At 40.9% G+C, this 11,342-nt stretch overlaps 1 pseudogene; it reads left to right on the top strand.

Annotated features, from left to right (window-relative positions):
* The first annotated feature begins 1,873 nt into the window (after window positions 1-1,873).
* Window positions 1,874-1,994, top strand: LOC113184553 (small nucleolar RNA SNORA51; annotated as a pseudogene).
* The last annotated feature ends 9,348 nt before the right edge of the window (window positions 1,995-11,342 follow it).

Here is an 11,342-nt window from a genome sequence, read left to right as displayed (position 1 = left end):
AACCTGGTTATGACTACAGTTTAGAGTCTAGTTTTAATAGAGGGATAGATAAATGGCCATTGTGAGAGAAGAGAAAGCATCCACATAGACACAACACCAGTTAAAGATATAAAAAAAGACAGCATGTTGAATCATGTAAAATTGTATTATTTTTTTAAATGAGAAAAATGACCAATATTTAAAAAGTCAGGCTGGACCTGTCCAGCTTCTCATTGTAGATTAATGATTTAATTGACATAGATTTAGAAGGTGATTATTCATTTGAGACCTCTTTCTGTCTTCCTTCTCCTCTCACTGTCTCTTTCTCTTTGTTTGTTTGGCCTTCATGATGTGACAGTGTTTAAGTTCTTCTCCTATTCCCTTGGAAGATCTTTCTCAGCTTTTTTCCTGGTTACTTGCGTCCTATACCACGGATCACTCTTTTTTTCTATTTATACTCATTTTCTTAGTAATATTATCTGACTTTGCAACTTTACCCACAACTTCTAAATTAAAATCTCCAGCCCTAGAATTTCCAAGAAAATTCACAGTTTCTGAATTCATGAGACAGAGTCTGGAGTCTAAGGTTTAGCAAAAGTGGCTAAATTTGGGAGACAGAATACCAGAGACAAGAGAGTTTCACAGAGAGAGGAAACTCCAGGATTTGGCAGAAAATCCCAATCAATCTTCAATGAATACTGCTCAGTGTGTGCATATGACAAAACAGCCCAAGACTAGGGGTCTTAGTCCATTTTCAGTTGCTGTAACAGAATACAGCAGATGGAATAATTAATAAACAACAGAGTGGACTTAACTACTACCCTGGAGGCTGGGGCATCCAAGATGGAAGGGCTGCATTTGCTAAGGATCTTCCCTTTGCTTGTAACATGGTGAAATACATACATCAAATGGATATATATATATATATATATATATATATATATATATATGAGAGAGAGAGAATAGGAAAGAGGGCTGAGTGATGTTGGGGAAACCCAGTACCTTGTACATGTTAGTAATGAGATTACAAATATAAATTGGTCAACATCATTCCCCAATACCTCCCCTTTACCTCCCACATCCTCTCCCCCAGGTCTATTTCCTCTACTAGTCTCCCTTTTCCTCTCTAGTTGGAAGCTTGGTTCTTACTGTAATGATTTTAATATGGTGGGCCATTAAGAGATGATTAGAGAGCTGGGATTGTGGCTCAGTGAGAGAGCAATTGCTTAAGAAATGTGAGGCACTGGGTTTAAGCCTCAGCACCATATAAAAATAAATAAAATAAAGGTATTGTGTCCATCTACAACTAAAAAAATATTTTAAAAAGAAAGATAATTGGAGCATGGATACACTGTCCTCTGAGAAGATTAATATAGCCCTTGGAGAACGAGTTCCCCAGAGTGGATTATGAAGAGTCTGGCCTCTGCCTGCTGTCATGCTTCATTGCTCACACACGTGCTCCTCCTGCATGTGGCTGGTTCCGTTTCCACTTCTCTGCCAGTTTTGGCACAGTCAGACGCTGATGCCATGCTGTTTAGACTTTCCAGGCACAAGAATTGTGAGCCAAACAAATTTCTTTTCTTTTTAAAGTACCCAGCCTCCTGTATTTTATTATAGCAACACAAAATGGACTAAAATACCTCCTCTATATGTTTTCAGGAGATACACAGGTGAATTAAAATGGGCCTTGATGAACAGCACTGGCACTGCCTTGTTTAAGTCTCCAGGAGTGCTGCTGTTAGGGTTTGGATCTGGAATGTCCTCCAAAGCTTATGTATTAAAAGCATTGAGGTTTGGAGGTGGGGTTTTTAGGCAGTGATCAGAACATGAAGACTCTGATCTCATCAGTGGGTTAATCTATTTGCTGGATGAATCCATTGATAGCTGAATGGATGGCCTCCTGGTGATTGCCATAGACTATGTGCTTACACTGTACAGAAAGAGGAGGCAGAGGACATTTACCCCATGAACACCTCAGACCAGGCCTGATCTACATTGTGAATGAGGACACTTGAAAAAGAAAAAGATGGCTGAATGTACTACTGGAAGGTGGGGCAGTTGGAGAAAGCAGATCACTGGGGGCATGCCTTGAAAGGGTTGATCTTCTCCCTGTGAAATGTTCTCACTGTGAAATGTTCACAGTGTTGGTCTTTGACACATTGGAAACATTGCAACACAGTTTGGGACCAGGAAATTTATTTGACTTCCTTACCAAAAGGGCTTACAGAATGTCAGGTCCTTTGGTTTACAGTCTGCCGGTGCAATGAAATAAAGGAAAACTAACTCATGGAGTAGTTTAAACCATGAATGAGTGAGCCGAGTAAATGAGCCGTTGGGCTTCTCATTCTTTTCTTGTGATCAGGGGGAGCCCTACATGCCAGCAAGCAGGAAATTTCACTATAAAAATACAAGATGTTTTTCTCCTGTTAATGTTTAACTTTCCTTCCTGGATAGTGTCATAATTTTCTTGGAAAAGTTCTGTTTGCAGAACTGAGATGCTAGTGGGCTGTGTGTAGCATGAGTTGTTTTTCAACTTTCCTACACCTGATTGGTTTCCTCACAAAATCTATCTAGAGAAGAATGTCCCCAAGTACAAGATGGAGCCATAGTACAGAATGGAGTCACTCATGGATGTCAATTTGCTTCACTGTGAACTCCACAAGGGTCCAGTTTTTTGGCTCTCAAATTGCCAAATGGGAGGGATCTGCAACTGCTAGAAGGAGTTTGCAGAGGAGGCAGGATTTGAAGTTTTTAGGATTGACTGATTAAATAACCCCATCCTAGGTCTCAGGATCCCCACTCCTTTTCTGTCATGTTTCTGACCTTATCAAGAAACAAAATCTGCTCTAAAATCAGGAACAAGACAAGGATGTCTACCCTTACCACTCCTGTTCAGTATGGTTCTCAAAACTCTAGCCAGGGCAATTAGGCAAGAGAAGGAAATTAGAGGGATCAAAATAGGAAAAGAAGAAGACAAATTATCCCTGTTTGCCTATGACAAGATCCTACATCTACAAGACTCCAAGAACTCTACCAGAAGACTTCTAGGGCTGCTAAATGAATTTAGCAAAGTAGCTGGAAGGTTAAAGATCAACATTCATAGGTCAATAGCTTCCCTACACTCCAACGGCAACTCTTTTGAGAAAGAAATCAGGAAAACTATCCCTTTCACAATAACCTCAAGAAAACAAAAAACTAAAAACCAACCAAACAAAAACACCTTGGGAATTAAATTAACAAAAGAAGTGAAAGACCTCTACAATGAAAATTATAGAACACTGAAGAAAGAAGTTGAAGAAGACCTTAGAAGATGGAAAGACCTCTTATGCTCTTGGGTAGGCAGAATTAATATTGTCAAAATGGCCATGGTACCAAATGTGATGTACAGACTCAATGTAATCCTCATCAAAATGCCAATAAAATTCTTCACATAACTAGGGGAAAAAAGTCCTAAAATTGATTAAGAATAAAAGACCCAAAATAGCCAAAGAAATCCTGAGCAAGAAGAGGGATGCAGGAGGTATCACACTATCTGATCTCAAATTATACCACAAAGCTATAGTAACAAAAACAGCGCGGTATTGGCATCACAATTAACATGAAGACCAAGGGAATGGAATAGAAGACACAGTGACAAACCCAAATACTTAAAACCACCTGATGCTTGATAGAGATATAAAAAAATATATGTTGGGGAAAAGACAGCCTTTTAAACAAATGGTGTTGGAAAAACTGGATATACATATGTAGAAGAATAAAACTAGATGCCTGTCTCTCACTCCGCACAAAAGTCAAATCAAATGGATCAAAGGCTTAGGAATTAGACCAGGAATTTGCCTCCTCCATCATATTGGTGCTGGCACCAACTTCTTTAACAAGATCCTTAAAGCTCAAAAATAAAACCAAGAATCAATAAGGTGCCATCAAATTAGAAAGCTTCTGCACGGCAAAGGGAATGATTAAGAGTCTGAAGAGAGATCTAACAGAATGGAAGAAGATCTTTGCCAGCTGTTCCTTTGACAGGGGGTTAGCATCCAGAATAAAGAACTAAAAACAAAACAAAACCCCCCCCCAAAAACCCAATAAATAAATGGGCAAAATAACTAAACAGACATTTCTCAAAAGAATAAACCAGATGACCAATAAATACATAATTTTTTTAATATCTCTAGTTATCAGGGTAATACAAATCAAAATTATGCTAAGATTTTATCTCACTCTAGTCAGTTATCCAGAATACAAACACAAATAAATACTGGCAAAGATATTGGGGGAAAGGTATATTGTTGGCACACTGCAAATTATTACAACCACTCTAGAGAACAGTATAAAGTTTAATAAAGGAACTAAGAATGGAACCATCATATGACCCAGCTATCCCACTCCTCAGTATTCATCCCAAATAACTAACCTTAGCATATCGCAGTGATACAGTCACTTCAATGTTTGTAGCAGCACAATTTACAATAGCCAAATTATGGAACCAGCTCAGGTGCCCATCAATGGATGAATGGATTAAAAAATGTGGTATGTATACATAATGTAGTTTTACTCAGCCATAAAGAAGAATGAAATAATGGCATTTGCTGGTAAATGGACGGAACTGGAGAATATCATGCTAAGTGAAATAAGCCAGACTCAAAATCAAGGATCAAATGTTTTCTCTTGTAAGTGGAAACTAAAGCCAAATAATGAAAAGAAGGTGATAGTTTGGGGATTGGATATCATAAAGATGTAGGGAAGATAAGCAGAATAGAAGAATACCAAGAGGGAGGAGAAATGGGAAAGGAGAGGACTGGTGGAATGAATTTAACAAAATCACATTACATTCATATATAAATATACCACAGGGAATCTATTTATTCATATGTATGGAAAGCATCAGTCCAGGAGGGATAATGGATCAGCAAGGGGACATCAGTGGAGAAGAGAGGGAGGGAGGAGAAGTGGGGGACTTGGGGAGGAATGGGGTCTGAAATGGAGTGGGTCAGGTTCCATGCATGTATGGTTTTGCTGGGATGAATCCAGCTACTATGAGAACTACAATGCTCTAATAAAAAAAAAAAAAACCTCACACATGGCACAAAATATAGGTAATAAACTCTCCTTCTCTACTACCCAAGGAGTGGGTATAGAAACCCCATGTTGTGGCCGAGAAGTTTAAGAGAAAACAGACTGCAGGAATTTTAATTCATCTAACCCTTCAGGAGAAAATTTCACCCTAGAAAGCTTGTGGGGGAGCAGAGAGGGGAGGTCAGGAGGCAATGAGTTAAAGTCAAGTGTTGTTGTTTTATGAACTGAAGTTCCCCTGGGAAACAAGACATCACAAATATACCATTAAAATGGTAAGGTTTAGTTACAGTTGAGAAGCAGTCATTTCATTCAAGGAAATTTCTTTCTGATTGTGCAAAGTGGGGCCACAGATAATAAACTTTAACAGGATGGTTATAACAACAACAAAAAAGAAAGAGAGATAGAGATAGATAGAGAGATAGATGTGGGGGGGAGAAAGAAAGGAAGGAAGGAAGAAAGAAAGAAGGAAAGAAGGAAAGAAAGAAAGAAAGAAAGAAAGAAGGAAGGAAAGAAAGAAAGAAAGAAAGAAAGAAAGAAAGAAAGAAAGAAAGAAAGAAAGAAAGAAAGAAAATTCAACCCAGGCAGTGGACTCTTTTGCATTTGTCTCATAACATCTGCAAAGACAATCCTGAGGGTTTTCTGTCTGGGGATATTTCCAGCTAATAGAGTGTTAGTCTGGGCTCCCTACCCCAAAGCAGAGCCTGAGACAAGCATTGTTGTGCATGCATTTCATTTGGAAGGCGATGTTAGTGGCAACAGTGAAGGACTTGGAGAGTAAGGCAGGCAGGAAGAAAAAGCCATGTAATGGTTAATTTGAATTGTCAACTTGATTGGATTGAGGGAATGCAGATGATTAAGTGGCTTCTGGTTGTGTCAATAAGGGTGTGTCTAGGAATGACTGACATGTGGGAGAGCAAACTGGAGACCCTCCCTCAGCGTGGGCAGCACTGTCCAATAGGATGGTGACTTGGATGGAATAAAAGTTGGAAGAACAAGGGAGCAGCAGCAGATGCAGGCTTGATTCTTCTTGAATGGGTTCTTGTTTGTTGCTGTGATCACCTGAGGATATTGGACTCTTGCATCTTCACTCTCCCAAAGCAGACTCTGCCAGTGATTCTCTAGGGAGTTTTGAGAAGCCTTTGGTCTTGGACTTGGGTAGCACCGTTGGTCCCTCCTGTTCTGGGGCTTTAGTCTCTTGGACTGCACAGATACTGGTTCTTCCAGCTCTCCAGGCTGCAGACGGTTTTGTGGACTGTCTCATAAGCCAATCTAATCAATCCCCTCTGTATCATACTGTTGATTCTGTTCCTCTAGAGAACTCTCATACCAGCCACTACTTGAGTACAGTGTCAAGAGGACTTTAGTGGGTGTTAGGACAGAATGCTCAGGGAAATCTTTTGAGGGAGAGTCTCATGCTCAGTAAGCAAAGTTTATTGAGAGAAGGACTGCCAGGCATGCACCACCATGCCCAGAGTCCGCTTTGGGAGAGTGGTGCAGCAGTCAGAATGATTTGAGTAGGGTTTTATATCTTTTAAAATTTTTTTATCTAGGAACCAGAGTAAGCTAGAATTGACATTGGGAGCAGGTGGTTGTATAACAACAGATTTTTGTATTTAGGGACCTTGGAAAGGTGTAGGTTATGGGAACAGAGTATCTTAAGTTTCTTTTTCTTGGCAGTTTATGAGGTTCGCTTTTGGGTTGAGATGTAGTTCTAGAATTATAATGGAGTCACTAGGATATCCCATTAGTAGGCATCACAGGTTTGTTGTACCAAGTACTCTAGAGAAGTGTACAGAATATCTCCCAGAATTATCTAATCAGAGGGAGGGAGAATCCTCCATCTGTCAGCTCTCATTCCACATATATTAGTTTGACCTCAGGGATGTTACTCTAACTCCTTAATACTTCCTGGCTGAACATGAACATGTCTTGCATGAGATAGCATCAAGAACGGTGGGGGTGAGATCATGTCAATGTGAAAGGAGCCTCAGCCTACACAGAACTGTCCAAACACCCACAGGTGAGTAGGTGGTGAGGCCAAGCAGGTGAGAATTAAGCAGTAGAAGCATTGGGTAACAGTCATTTTGTATACATAGTGCTAATATGAATTATAGGGTGCACTTGATATATTCAGTCATGGAGTAATCTCTTCCCATTAGATTTTTGCTGTATAGAGACACTAATACCTTAATTATTTTTTGCTATATTGAGATTAGAAGATTTTGTGCACAGTTAACTTTATAAATAAGCAGACATGGCATATAAAGGGGCTCAGTGCATTACTGAATTGAATATGTCTATTCAATTCAGTAATGCACTGAAATTGATCTGTAGTAAGAATTTGAGTCAGAGAAGACAGTAAGCAGAATCAAATGGAATGTATTTTTCATTTTTAAAATATTTATTTTTAGTTATAACAATATCTTTATTTTATTATTTTTTTAATGTGGTGCTGAGGATTGAACCAGTGCCTCGTGCATGGTAGGCAAACACTCTACCTCTGAGCCACAACCCCAGCCCTTTTTTCATTTTTTCATAGGACATATGTTGTGCATCTTAGGACTGAGAAACACAGTGCACTTTAATTTTAATAAAATATGATAAATAAAATGCTTTGAAATGACATAATCACTAATTATGTTGTAGTAAATATAATTTTTATGTTTCCCCAAAAAAACTAATACAAGGACTCTGAACATACAGTTTGGTTTACTTGCTGATGAATGACTTTTTTAAAAAAAATTATTTTTATATGGGTGATGGACACAATATTTTTATTTTATTCATTTATTTATATGCGGTGCTGAGAATCAAACCTAGTGCCTCATATATGCTAGGCAAGTGCTCTACCACTGAGACACAACCCCAGCCCTATGAATGACTCTTTTGTTACTTTGAGGTATTTTTGTTTCATTTTAAATCAATACACATAGCTGTACATATTTATTGGATGCAGTGTAATGTTTTGATATACGTACAAATTATGTAACTATTTATTTATTTTGGTACTGGGGAATGAACTCAGGGGCACATCCCACATCCCCAGCCCTTTTTCCTATTTTATTTAGAGACAAGGTCTTGCTGAGTTGCTTAGCGCCTTGCTTTTGTTGAGGCTGGCTTTGAACTTGCGATCCTCCTGCCTCAGCCTCCCAAGCCACCAGGATTACAGGCGTGCACCACCATGCCCAGTGTAAATTATGTAATTATTAAATAAGGGTATTTGCATATCTGTCATTTCAAATATCATTTCTTCCTGGTGAGAAAACTGAAAATCCTCTCTTTTAGTTATTTTGGAATGTACAAAACAATATTGTTAACTCTAGTCACCCAAAGTATTGCAACAGAACAACAAAACTTATTCCTCCTGTATAATTATACTGTTTACATGTTGACTGATCTTTCTTCCTCCCTAGCCGCTTGTAATTACTATTCTACTCTCTGCTTCTATGAGGTCAACTTTTTCTTTAAAAAAAAAAAAAAATATATATATATATATATATATATATATATATATATATATATATATTTGTTGATGGGCCTTTATTTTATTTACTTACTTATATGTGGTACTGAGAATGGAATCCAGTACCTCACACATGCAAGGCAAGCACTCTGCCACTGAGCTACAACTCCAGACCCGAGATCAACTTTTTAAGAGTACACACACAGAATCTTTAGGTTATATAAGGACACCATGTCCAGCTCTGATCCACCAATTCTTAAGATCCTGATCTTGTTCTTTTCTTACCATCACACATATCATCACAAATAAAATTAAATATATCTTACTATTTAGTCCCATACTTATACTCTACTATTCTTGACTATGATGTAGGTCTACTGGAGGGCTAATTAGGGTACAAGTTATCGTCTCATTGCATTCTGATGTGTCCCTTGTATCTACAGTACAGTGCCTGGAATACAGTAGAAATTAATTGAATATTCTTGAAGCTGGAAGTCAATATGATTTTCCACCCATTCTTAAAATTCTGGCAACTCTATCCAGATGCTTTCCTTACTCTCTTTTAAAACTTACATTTCTCAGCCTCTCAGTTAAAATTTCTTTTAAAATCACACTTTAAAAGTGAAAGCCAAGTTTCCAATGTCATCAACCTCATTCTCTCGATTCTCAGACATCAGTGTCCTTTGATCAAACTATTGAGTCTAACTGTGTACACATGCCCTCAGAACTATGTGGGCCATATTTAACGTTTTTGGTCATTGCACATTTCATAATTGATTTTCTAGGATAATCTTAACTCTGGATATTTTCACTGTAATTGATAGTGAAATAACAGTCACATCCCAGCAAAACGGGTTGGCAGAACCCAACCCTTTCTCTCCTCACACACCCTCCACCAGTGACCCCACGAAGATGCTGTCTCCACAGCAAGTGTTCCTTGGTAAACAGCCCTCCTATTCAGACCTACGTTAAATTCCTTATCGAAATGATGACTACATCTCAGGATACCAGGTAAGACAAATGATCTGGAAAAAATGGTTTTGCTGCTGAGTTGGGCACAACCACTGGTTGACTTCACAGGCAGCACGTTTCCGGTGGGACGCAGCGACAGAGCTCGGTCCACTCGTGCCCAGCTGCTCCAGCTACCCTGCGGCTTCCCCATCATGACCCTGACTAGAGTGTTTTTCTATTGTCATTGCCCAAACGTTCTTGATCCCACAGAATTGACTCTAAAGGACCAGTCTACCTGGGTCTGAAAAGAAAGACACCACTCGTGTGCTTCCAGATAATGGGTGGACACGCTTTTTGCATGGAACTGACCTGGCTTGGTGTGTTGGTTGGATTTTGAGATCTAAAATAAGGTGCCTCTAAAGTTTTCTGTGACCGGTCTCAGTCCCCTCCACGGAATTCCCGGTGCGTCCCCTTTAACTGGAGCGAGACGCCGTCGGGGAGTCCGGGGCGCCGCTGGCAGCTCTGGCTTCGCGCTCCAGGGCGTGGGCGTGGTCGGAGTGGGCGTGGTCGGAGTGGGCGCGGCTCGCGCGGGTTCCGGCCGGGGGACTACATTACCCAGAAGCCTCTGCGCGGGCGTCGACGGCGCGGGGCGGGGGAGGGGGCGGTTTCGTATTTGGGGAGCAGAGGGACTTCCCACTTTGTCTAGGCGGCTGTGTCCCGTTGGCGCTCAGGTGGCCCAACGTAGCCGTGCGGGAGCGCGCGAGGAACCGTTGTCCAGGATGCTCAGGCGGGGTCGTGGCTCGGGAGGGCGCTTCAGGGGCGACTCCGCGCTGGACTGGCTGGTGCGGGGCCCGGCTTGGGCGCCCGCCTCTCCCTGCTCGGCACCTGCACAGTGGGGGACTCAGCTGAGGCTGGATGCTGTGTCCCTCTCTCCCGTCCCCGGCTGCCATGTGTTCGGATCCCTATCTCCAAATCCTGAAATTCACAGTGCGGGGCGCCTGCCCAGGTCACATCAGCCAGGCTGCGTTGTTCGGGACAGGGTGTCCTTGCTAGGGAAGTCCCCATTTCTGACACCCATCGTGATGAGGAGTGGAAGAGGTCTTTTGCAGAGCGACCAGCATGTGAGGCTTGGAGATGCAGTTGAGGATCTGTGGGGAGACATTGTGAGCAGATGATCTAGCTGTGGAATGACAGTCGCCTGAGCCTCTGAGCTTTCTTACTAGATCAGAGTTAGGATTTAAAAAGATTCTCAGAGGTTGCACAAAGGAAAACAGACTGGGCGTGAGAGGGAGGGAGGGTTGTTGAGTGGAGACCAGATACGTTGAGGCGGCTACTGCAACGGAACCAGGAGGCCTAACTGATGGGCCAGAGCAGCAGCAAAGTTTGTACAATTACAGGACCGTTTTTAAGGACAGAAAAGGCATCCACCAGTCTGCATACCTCACCCCACGCTGTTCTTTATTTGAATTTATGAAATGCCTCTTTGAATGTAAATGGATCAACATTTCTCTAAAAGTGTACATATTGAAATGTGTGAATTTAACAAGTGAAGCAAGCACTTAATATTAGGTTCACACCTTAATGTTAGGGAAGTTGGCACAAATATCCACGAAGGACACAGATCTGAGTTCAAGCAAAGGTTCATTGACAGAGAATATCTGCCTGACTGCCCTTCTGCAAGGTGCAGCAGCCAGTGTCATTTGAATAGAAACTTATATATCTTTTGGACAAGGAACAAGAAGAGCAAGCTAGACTTGATCTTGGGTGCTGGGGGTTGGGAAATATTTTTGTGTGTGTGTTTAGGGACCTTGGTGGGGGGCTATGGGAACAGGGTATCTGAAGTTTCTTTTTCTTGGCAGTTTATAAGTATTGGTTT

Source organism: Urocitellus parryii, chromosome 15 (assembly GCF_045843805.1).
Source record: "Urocitellus parryii isolate mUroPar1 chromosome 15, mUroPar1.hap1, whole genome shotgun sequence".
NCBI classification, from domain to species: domain Eukaryota; kingdom Metazoa; phylum Chordata; class Mammalia; order Rodentia; family Sciuridae; genus Urocitellus; species Urocitellus parryii.
This window is presented reverse-complemented; position numbering and strand designations above follow the sequence as displayed.